The following is an 11,905-nucleotide window of genomic DNA, read 5'->3' as shown; positions in this document are numbered from 1 at the left end:
CATATATAAAGACAATTTTTTTTTCCTGAGACCGATTAACATCATTTTAAAGCAGCTTCAGCTGTGCTTGGGAAAGGCCGTCTTGTATTAAGTAATATACGCCCTCTAGTGGATGAAATGGAGAAGAAAGTATTTGAGTTTTAGGGCTAGCTGAGTTCAATCTCTGAGCGCTAATTCTGTTTTCTGGCTTAGATTTCCCCCAAAAATGTAACACTTTGAGGCAAAGCATGGTAGCTCATGCCTGTAATCTCAGTACTTTGGAAGGCTGAGACAGGAGAATCACTTGAGGTTAGGAGTTCCAGATCAGCCTGGGCAATATAGTGAGACCCTATCTATACCAAAAATTTAAAAAGTAGCTAGGTGTGGTGGCACACGCCAGTAGTCCCAGCTAACTGGGAGGCTGAGACAAGAGGATTGCTTGAGTCCAGAAGGTTGAGACTGCAGTGAGCCATGATCCCGTCTCACTACACTCCAGCCTGGGCAACAGAATGAGACCACAATGTCAAAACAAGAAGGAAGGAAAGGAGAAGAAGAAGAACAAACACTTTGTTATGTTCAATTTACAAAGGCTCCAGCAAGCAGTGTATGAATTTTCCTTGTGGTTTAATTTCATCTCTGCTGTTGTCTTTTTCTGCCATAGTGGTTCTCTTCATCTTTAACGTCAGTCAGTCATCAAATATTTATCGGCTACCTGCCGTGTGTCAGGCATAGCTCTATGCCCTTGGGATGTAGCAGTGAGTGAACAAAATAATTCAAAATCCTGTGACTGTGAAATTTAAAGCAATATCAGATGATGATCATTGTGTGGTTCCTACATGCCAGACCACATAGTTATTTGCAATTATTATTGAACTGAATGCCCAACAACCCTGTTCGAAACCTGAGGATCTTAGGCCAGGCACGGAGAGGCATGCTTGTAAACCCAGTGCTTTGGGAGGCCAAGGCAGGTGGATCATCTGAGGCCAAGAGTTCAAGAATAGACTGACAAACATGGCAAAACCACATCTCTACTAAAAATACAAAAATTAGCCAGGTGTGGTGGTGGGCGCCTATAATCCCAGCTACTCGGGAGGCAGAGGCAGGAGAATCGCTTGAACCTGGGAGGCAGAGTTGCAGTGAGCCAAGATCACACCATTGCACTCCAGCCTTGGCAACAAAAACAAAACTCAATCTAAAAAAAAAAAAAAAAAGAAAAAAAAAGCGGGGTGCAGTGGCACACCTGTAATCCCAGCACTTTGGGAGGCTGAGGTGGGCAGATCATGAGGTCAGGAAATCAAGACCATACTGGCTAACACAGCGAAACCCTGTCTCTACTAAAAATACAAAAGCTGGGCGTGGTAGCATGTGCTAATCACAGCTACTCAGGAGGCTGAGGCAGGAGAATCACTTGAAACCAGGAGGTGGAGATTGCGGTGAGCCGAGATCCTGCCACTGCACTCCAGCCTGGGTGACACAGTAAGACTCTGTCTCAAAAAAGAAAGAAAAAGAAGGAAGCAAGCAAGGAAGGAAGGAAGGAAGGAAGGAAAGAAAGAAGGAAAGAAAGAAGGAAGGAAGGAAGGAAGGAAGGAAGGAAGGAAGGAAGGAAGGAAGGAAAGAAAGAAGGAAAGAAAGAAGGAAGGAAGGAAGGAAGGAAGGAAGGAAGGAAGGAAGGAAGGAAAGAAAGAAGGAAAGAAGGAAAGAAAGAAAGAAAAAAAGAAAGGAAGGGAGAGAAAGAAAGAAAAAGAAAGGAGGGAGGGGAAGGAAGGGGAGGGAAGGGAAGGTAAGGGAAGAAAGACAGAAGGAAAGAAAACTGAGGCACTAAGATACTTGTCAAAGATCACACAGAAAATCTAAGCCTTGTGGCCTTGTGTTTATGTTTATTATTATTGTTATTTATTTATTTATTTATTTATTTATTTATTTATTTTGAGAGGGAGTCTTGCTGTGTCGCCCAGGCTGGAGCACAATGGCACCCCGATCTTGGCTCACCACAACCTCCACCTCCCCATTCAAGCGATCCTCCTGCCTCAGTCTCCCAAGCAGCTGGGATTACAGTTGTGTGCCACCACGCCCGGCTAATTTTGTATTTTTAGTAGAAACGGGGTTTCTCCCTGTTGGTCAGGCTGGTCTTGAACTCTTAACCTCAGGTGACTCGCCCTCCTCAGCCTCCTATAGTGCTGGAATCACAGGCTCAAGCCACTATGCCAAGCCTACTATGGTATTTTTAAAATTGTCTGTCCTTTGCAACTAAAATGTATGCTCCATGAGAACAGGGACTGTGTCTACTTGTTCATCACCATAACCCTGGGTCCTGAAACCTGCCACTGGATTCTCCAGAAACCCCTGGTTAAATGACTTAAGCGTAATGAAATAAATGAGCAGAAAGTTGAATTCTGGACTAATTGACACCAAAGCCTTTCTCACCAATATCTCTACTGCCTGCATAAGTGTCCAGAAAACAGGAAGCAACCCCTTCCTGGATGGCTCAGCTGAATTATTTCAGAGCTATGTTGGTTCTACTTTTTTAAAGAGTAGGCAAAGAAAATGAGTCTAAAATGAACAAGATCTGATTCTGCAGAAGATTTAAAAATCTTTAAACAGATTCTCCTTTGCCAATTCTCCTGAGTTTTACCACTAGAGAAAACAGGGAGACTCCAGAGTGCCTTCACCCATGGAGGAATGTATTCCCCTGAAAGGGCCGTTCATTCTTTCAGGCTGGAGAGTGGAGCTGGACAGAATGGAGCTGCCCTTTCACTTGCTGAGAAACCTGCTGTGAGTAGACTCTCATGCCAGTATAAATGGGTTCATTTCCATGGTAATATTTTGTTATTTATTTTATAGTAGTTATTTCTTCAATTATATGGTCTATACCATTATTTGCCACTAACCTAGTGACTTAAGAGTATGATAGCTGTCATTCAGATTTATTAACCTTTCTTTATATGTTTGAAAGTCATTAGAAGTATACTGGCTTAAGCTAATAGCAGATTAGTAAATATTGAAACTTGCCATTTGAAGTGTTTTCTGGCTAGAATAAATGTTTGTTCAGGTTGTAAGCCCCGCCCCGGTAATCACTAGGTAAAAATGTAGGATCAACTTCCAGTGCTGAAACAGGCAGGAAAAATTAACAGGTGCAGGAGTCAGTTTTATGGTGGATCTCTCTCAACCTGTTATTTAGGTTTATATTTTAAAGGGGAATTATCTATGCCTGCTCCTGTTACAACAGACACAGTAAAACCAAAAGGAGGAAACAGAACAGAGATTATTTTAGGACAAGAGTTATAAAAATAAAGCCAAATAGGGTGATCCCAAATATCATAAATCAGGAGGCCTAGTCTGTTATCCAAACTTTATTAAAATCAGAGGGAAGGCTCTCCTCTCCTGTTGTCTTTTCTGTACAAGGAGTTTTGAAAGATAAATTTGCCAATTGATTTCTTGCAGCTCTTCCTTCATGTCATCTGATTGTTTTCTTCATAGTCAAATTGTGCTCTTAGTTGATAACCAACATCTAGGTCAAGATATCAGTTCCTAGTGGGTTTAAATGCTTTTAGTCACTTTATTTTTTTGAGACAGAATCTCACTCTGTCACCCAGGCTGGAGTGCAGCGGCAGGATCTCAGCTTACTGCATTTCCATCTCCTGATTCAAGCAATTCTCCTGTCTCAGCCTCCTAAGTAGCTGGGATTACAGACACCTATCACCACGCTCAGCTAATTTTTTGTGTTTTTAGTAGAGACAGGGTTTCACCATTTGGCCAGCCTGGTCTTGAACTCCTGACCTCAAGTGATCTGCCCACCTCCGCCTCCCAAAGTGCTGGGATGACAGGCATGAGCCACTGTGCCTGGCCTCAGTCACTATTGTTATTTTATACATAACAACTTCCTGGACAAGCCTTTCTTCAAGAGGATGGATCCACACTAAGAAGATCCCCTAAAGAGGATCTTTTACCTCTGATCTTATCCTTTTGCATTTCTGCAATCACCTCTTTTCCCATAGTGTCACCTTTCACCTCAGCAGAAAACCTCAATCTTCCTAATTCTCCCCTCCCAAACTCAGGTGCTGATTCCAGTTATCCTCTAGACATCTCGACTTGGACTTCCTATTTTTGCTTGAAGCTCAGCATGCCCCAAAAAGAACTCATCTCCAAATCTGCTCCTGTGACACTATCTCCCTAATCTTTGCCAAAATCCCATGGATGATATCTTTACCAAGAGTTTTGGATCTGTCCTTATCCTGTGAGTTTCTGCTGCCTACAGCCAGGTTTCCCTCACTCATTCTTTCTCGGACTACCATAAGTCTTTTAACTGGCTTTAGTCATTTCCAAATACACTCCTGTCTGCATGCTGCTACTCAACAGTCTAAGTCCTGTGGGATAGCTGCTGTCAATCTCTCCACCTGCTCAACAGCCTTGACCCTTGGCAAATTAAAGGGAAACTCCTCAGCCCAGCTGGCATCCAAGACCCTGCACAACAGGGTCCCTTCCAAGGACTTATGCTGCATGATCCTTAAATCAGAGTTCTTACCTTTCGCTAAACTAACCAGTCCTTCCCCATCTCCCAGGGTTTTCTCCTGGTGTTTCCTCTTCATGGTATACCAGTCCCACCTCCAGCTTTCCAGACTTCATTCATTCTTTATGGCCTTAGATTCAAAAGCAAACTTTTCCATGGAGAATTTCCAATTCCTCCCGAGAGTTTTCCTTACAAATCTTTGTTTTATTTTGTTTTGAGACAGGGTCTCACTTTGTTGCCCAGTCTGGAGTGCAGTGGTAAGATCATAGCTCAGTGCAGCCTCTACCTCCCAGGCTCAGGCAATGCTCCTGCTTAGCGTCCTGAATAGCTGGGACCACAGGCACATACCACCACACCTGGCTAGTTTTTAAAATTATTTGTAGAACTATTTTCTCCATAGGTTGTCCAGGCTAGTCTCAAACACCTGGTTCTGTGTGTTCTGGAACACTGTCAGCTGGGCTTCACCATACCAAGAGCAGCTTTATAATAATTGGGTAAGAATTGGGCTATTTTGTTCCAGCTGAATCCTTAGAGCCTGATTAATATAATTGGGGAGTATCCTTTAGTGCTCCGTCAGTCAGCACAGTGCTTGTCAAACTGCTTCTAAATTCTAAGATAAGTATTAAGCAAAGGGACTCATCTAAAGACAAGATCCTTCAGTTCAACAAAGGTTCTGAGCACCTGTTTTCCAGAGGTATGGGCAGTGCACTGCAGGGGTCTGGAGATGGGAAGGCTGAGTGCTCTCCCTCTGGATAATTATAGTTAATAAAAGCAGCATGTAGTGAGCACTTGGCAGTTAATATACATGTTTTAATTTAACCTGGGCTCAATCAATCCTCCTACCTCCACTTCCCGAGTGCTGGGATTACAGGTATGAGTCACCACACTGGCATCTCCAAATCTTTATAGCACATTATTGGTTTTGTTCCATCAAACTTTCCTTATATTCTTCCTCTTGGTATTATAGCTAATTAAATTAAATCATGTATATTAACTGCCAGGTTATCACTAAATGCTGCTCTTATTAAATATTATTATCCAGAGAGAGAGAGCACTCAGCCTCCCCACCTCCAGACCCCTGCAGTGCCCTGCCCATACCTCCAAAAAACGGTGCTTGGTTGAATTGAAGGACCTTGTCTTTAGGCAGTTCCCTTTGTTTAATGCTTATCTCAGAATTTAGAAGCAGTTTGACAAGCACTGTGATAACTAAAGGATATTCCCCCATTAAATTAATCAGGCTCTAGAATTTCAGCTGGACCATAATAGGCCAACTCTTACCCAATTATTCTAAAGCTGTTCTTGGTATGAAGCCCAGCCGACAGTGTTCTGGAAAACACCGAACCATGTTACAACCAGGAATCCAGAAAAGTGCAAACCCAGCAAATGCAGTGACATCCAGCCTTTTCAATCCTGAATTCCTCAGGCAGAAAGTGGCATCTGGCTACATTCCCTAATGTCTCCCTGAAGTTAGCTGAGAGGTCTCAAATTTTGATCTCACTGGAGCTTCTTCATGGGAATGACTGGGGAGAGTAATACAAGATAAGAAGATCTGGTTTACCTGGCCTGGCTATAACACGTGACCACTCCTCAGATAAATCAGACAGTCTCTCTGTGTGGTATTGAGGCAGGAATATAGGGTCTGGAGGGAGGGAATATAAGGCCAATTCACACTTCAGCTGTAATAGGAAATACCCTGTCTATAGGGCAGACACCGTAAATGACTTTGTACCTTTACTTCATCCTGTCCATTTACATAGGGTGTATCCCAAGTAACCAAGGGAATCCTCTCGGGGATATTTAAGCTCCCCATTTTAACAGAGCCTTTGAGCCCCTATACTCAGGCCTGTTCCCACACTGTAGAGTGTACTTTCATTTTCAACTAAAACCCTCCATTCTTTCCTTGCTTTGTTTGTGGGCTTTGTTCAATTCTTTATTCAAGATGCCAAGAACCTGAACACCCTCCACTATGAACAGTGCGATTCTCAGGCTCAACCCCATTTATGGTGATTCTCACAGGCAGAGTGGTTGTAGTACAGACAGAAAAATGGAAAGTGAATTTCCCCTTACGGAAACACACCAAAACAATCTAGGGGAGGTCCTCGCCCCCAGGAATTCTCAGAGTTAGTCTCTAATGCTGTGATAAATGAATGCCTTCGTAGTGATTAGCTAGTAGGTAACAAAGACGACTAAGGTGGAAAGGCGTGTGGCCTAGCAAGAAAGGGTACAAAAGAGGATAAGGATTTGTCCTGTTATCCACATGATTGTTTCACATGAGCTTTCTAGCAAGTACATGTACCATTAATTGAATGAAGAGCAACAAGGAAGTACAGTTGTTTGTTTTTTTAAGAGACAGCGTCTCACTCTCACCCAGGCTGAAGTGCAGTGGTGCCATATAAGTCACTGTAACCTCCAACTCCTGGGCTCAAGCTACCTTCCCTCCTCAGCCTCCTTAGCTAGGACTACAGGTGCATGCTGCCACACTCATCTAATTTTTAAAATTTCACATAGATGGGGTCTTGCTGTGTTGCCCAGGCTGGTCTCAAAATCCTGGCCTCAAGTGACCCTCTGCCTCGGCCTCCTAAAGCTCTGGCATTACAGGCAGGAGCCACCGCACCCAGCCAACAGTTACTTTTTGATGGAAAAGTAAAAAGTCATTCACTGATCAACAAACACAATAGTTTTCTAATTCAAATACAAATGCAATAGTTTTCTAATTCACATGCACGACTTCCTCTCACCTACCTACACAAACACATACATACACACAATACATACACACAATACATGCACACACCCACACATACAGACACACCCACACACACTTGACCCTCTCCAGATTTGCCAAGGGTGTTTACTCTGCACCAGTTGCCAAGAATACCTTGTTCTCTACAGAAGTTTAGTGTAATAACTATTTTTCTATTTGCCTGGCTATCTACCTGCTTGTTTCTTGCCATGTTCCAAAAAGGACTTAAGATGGCTTATGTGGATATGTCATATGACAAGAACTTAAATTAGAAGCGAAATGAAAATAGAAATAAAAACAAACCAAAGGTAAACCCACAACAGACAGGGAAATTACTAAAAATCATAATGCTCCACACATCTGCTACCAGTGAATCACAAATTCGCCTCTAAGCTTTCCAGTGGCCAAATTTGAAGAGAACCCTAGTCAATTACATAATTCCTCTCTATACGAGGGATTTCCAAACTTTGTGTACATTAAAATTTCCTGAAGAATTTATAAAACTAGAATCACTGAGGTCCCCACTTAAAGAACCTCAAATTCTATAAATCTGAGATGAGATGCTGGAACTTATAATTTCATCAAGTTCCCACTGATCTCTCAGATGATAACAAAGCAATCACCTAAGACAACAACAGTTATTTTTGATATTAAAATCATATAGGATTTTATTCCAGCAAGTGACAAAGAGAATCTTTAAGATATAATGAACAAACAGAGATGAGTTTCAGAGGTCATGGGCTGTTGCTTACAATAAACAATAATGTTCAAGATAGACTTTTACATTAAGCCTTTTTTTGCTATTGTTTTTAAGCTCATCAGCTATCATTAATATATATTAGTGTATGTTACATGTGGCCCAAGACAATTCTTCTTCCAGTGTGGCCCAGGGAAGCCAAAAGATTAGACACCCCTAATAAGTTCTCAATATGGTGAAGTTCTCAATATACCTTTTACATGATCACTGAAGTTACATTCATTTTGATTTTGTAGAACAGACAGAAATTTTATTATATTTTTCATATCTCATATCTGTCACTTTGAATCTGAAGTGAATCTGCAAGACTTTGGGGTTCTTCATAGTTTGGCTTTAAAAAAAAACAAATCAAGTGCTAGGTGGTCTGGTCTTTAGCTTTTCTGGGAAAATTGGGGTGGTTCTAGACAATCTATTATTTGTAGGCATGCACAAATTATGGCTCTCAAACCTGGGTACAAGATGGCATGAGAGAGGCATCATTAGATATTGACACCTCAAGTACTTAACAAATATTTATAGAGGGCTTGTTGTTAACCAGGCACTGCACCATATGTTGAGAATACAAGAATGAGCAAAGAAGTGCCTCCATTCCCCATGGTGTTCACAGGACCATCTTTACCTACAGGAGGCAGTTATAATACAGCAGATAAGCTGTCTGGATGAAGAAATGCAGAGCACTCAGGAGAGGAAATATAGCCACACTTCAGTGGTCATAGGATTCTTGGAGGAAGTTAAAAGTAAGCTAAAGCCAAACATGTGGGTAATATGTAAATAGATATTAAACATGTAAAGGTAGGTTAAGCCTGAGTTAAAATGGGGTTCAAAGGGGAAGGTAGGAGAGAGTCTTACTAAAAATAGAGCAAAATGAGCCAGCTTGTGGAGGTTCATAAGCTAGAAGGAAGCATGCTGCAGAAGCTGAAAAAAATCCAATCCTACCTCTACATGAGAATGTGAGGCTGGAGGTGAAAAGTCTGAGAGATAAGGAGGGGGAACCAGATCATGAATGGCCTTCTAATCCAAATTAAGGAATTCAGACTTTATCCCAAGAAAACTGAGAAACCATTAGGTTGGTGATCATATATTTGCATTTAGAAGGATTACTTGAAACTCTACATCCCTCACACCTGGCCAGGTGTGGTGGCTCGTGCCTGTAAACCCAGGACTTTTCAGGCTGAGGCAGGAGGATCATTTGAGACTAGAAGTTTGAGATCAGCCTGGGGAGCACAGCAATACCCAGTCTCTACAAAAAAAAAAAAAAATTAAAAATTAGCCCGGTGTTGTGGCACGTGTCTGAGGTCCCAGCTATTTGGGAGGCTGAGCGGAGAAGGTCAATAGGCCAACTGAGTCTACGAATTTGAGATTAGTGAGCTATGATGGCACCACTGCATCTAGCCTGAGTAACAGGGCAAAACACTCATTCATTCATTCATATACACATACATAAAGTATTTAAAAATAAAACAAATCCCCCACACCCCACCTGTATGTGTAAGGCAGATGAGTGATGTTGCCAACTCTGAGGTAGCTGGATGAGCTGCTGCCACTCTGAGGTCAGGGATATGAAGGTTTTTTACCAGTTATGAGAGACTAAATCAATGACAATGTTATTACATTGTTCCTAAACATAGTAATGTATACTTCTCTCATACTGTTTCTCACATACCCCACCTCCATTACTTCATCATCCAAGCCGTTTCTGAGAAGGAACAGGAAAGTGGGCATATAGTAGTACATAAGCGCCCCCTGCCTGTATCCCTGGAGATACAAGCTCCCCAAAAAGGTAGGCAGGTAAACGTTTTTATTAGCGAGTCCATTGTTTAACAAGGAGTATTGACACCTATTGGTGGAAAAGTGTTCGCAGGTGTGATAAAAAAGAAGTATTTTATTTTCTATGTTATGATTAATAAACATTTTTTAACAGCTGAGCCTTTAAGACAACTGGAATCCAGGCCATAGTGTATACAGGGCGCCTATGGCTCTGCTGAAGGGAATGTGAGTTAACCCACGAGCCGGAGTAATTCAATTGATGAAGAATTCCCTTGGTTTTAATACTATATTATTAAACTCAAATATTGGCTAAAGAGGTTATTCGAAGGAAAAATAAAGTGTTTCAGAAATGGAAATGCTTAATATGATTCCCCGTGTGTAGTTTGCCATCTAGTGTTAATTTGTGGAAATAAAAATGGCAGGTACAATAATTTCCAAGCAGGCTCATCAGGTGGCAAAGGCATGACCCACAGCAACATTTCAATTTACAGCTATCAAATCATACCCTAAGACCCTCTGGGGTTTGTTGAGATGGGTGAGGGGGTGAGTTGGCTACTTCTAAGAAATCAATGACTCCTGGAAAACAAAATAATTCTCAATCCTGGCTGACTGATATTGTTACCTGAAAACTTTTAAAAAATATACAGATGGGGCTGGGCTCAGTGGGTGGCTCACGCATGTAGTCCCAACACTTTGGGAGGCCAGGGCGGGCAGATCACCTGATCACAGGTCAGGAGATCAAGACCATCCTGGCCAACATGGCTAACCCCCTGTCTCTACTAAAAATACAAAAATTAGCTGGGTGTGGTGGTGCACACCTGTAATCCTAGCTACTTGGAAGGCTGAGGCAGGAGAATTGCTTGAACCCAGGAGGTGGAGGTTGCAATGAGCCAAGATCGCACCACTGCACTCCAGCCTGGCGACAGAGTAAGACTCCATCCCCAAAAAAGAAATATATACATGTATATACAGATGGCCAGGCAACCCTCCAAACCTGGTCAGTCAGATCCACTCAGGAGGGACCCCAGACATGGATGGTTCTGCACACCCCGGGTGGTTCCCATGTGCAGCTGGAAGGGGAGGATCCCCGGGCAGCAGGGTTAAGACTGCAGACCCTAGCAGTATCACTGCAGGAGTGTCACCACTTACCTGTGTCACCTTAGCAGGGAAAGTGGGCCATCTCTACAAAAAAAGTTTTGTTTAAATTAGCTGAGCATGGTGGTACCTGCTGTAGGTCCAGCTACTCAGGAGGCTGAGGTGGGAGTATTGCTGGAACCCAGGGATTCAAGGTTGCAGTGAGCCATGTTCAAACTACTGCACCCCAGCCTGGGCAACAGAGTGAGACTCCATCTCAAAAAAAAAAATAAAAAATCCATTCTGTTATTGGTAGACTTTTGCATTATTTACGGTTTAGGGCTAATATAACAGAATGCTACTACAAACATAGTTGTACGTGCCTTTTGGTGATATATGTGTGCATTTATGGTGAATAGGTGCAGAGGAATGAAGTTGCTAGGTCCTATGACAAACAAATGATTAGCTTTAGTAGGTACTAACAGAGTTAGCAGGTACTAAAGTTGTTATGCCAAGTACACCCCTGGCAATAGCATATGATATTGGGGGTTTAGTTTTTAGGATTTATTATTTGCTCTAGCCATTCGGATGTATGTAGTGGTATGAGATTATTTCAATTTGCATTTTTGGATGACTAATATCATTGAACACTTCTACATTTGTTTATGGTTTGAATACATCCTTTTGTGGCACAGGTATTATTTGCCTATTTTGTAATTGGATCATCTTTTTATTACTACATAGGAGTTATTTATACTCTCAATATAATTTGTCAGATAGATGTACGGTATTGCAAACTCTGTGGGTTGCCCTTCTGACTCTCTTAATGGTGTATTTTGATGATAGACCTATTAATGCAGCCCAATGTATCAGTCTTTCTTTAGGATTAGTGCTTTTTGTATTCTGTTTTTTGTATCCTGCCTTTGCCTACCAAGGACAGGAAGACTACCAAGGACAGGAAGATATGCTATCTTCTGGACGCTTTCTTTTACCTTTCATTTTTAGTTTAGGATCATCTGGAATTGATTTGTGTGCATGGCATGATGGGACCAATATTCTTTTTTTTTTTTTTTTTTTT

Source organism: Cebus imitator, unplaced genomic scaffold (assembly GCF_001604975.1).
Source record: "Cebus imitator isolate Cc_AM_T3 unplaced genomic scaffold, Cebus_imitator-1.0 Scaffold22, whole genome shotgun sequence".
Lineage (NCBI taxonomy): Eukaryota > Metazoa > Chordata > Mammalia > Primates > Cebidae > Cebus > Cebus imitator.
This window is presented reverse-complemented; position numbering follows the sequence as displayed.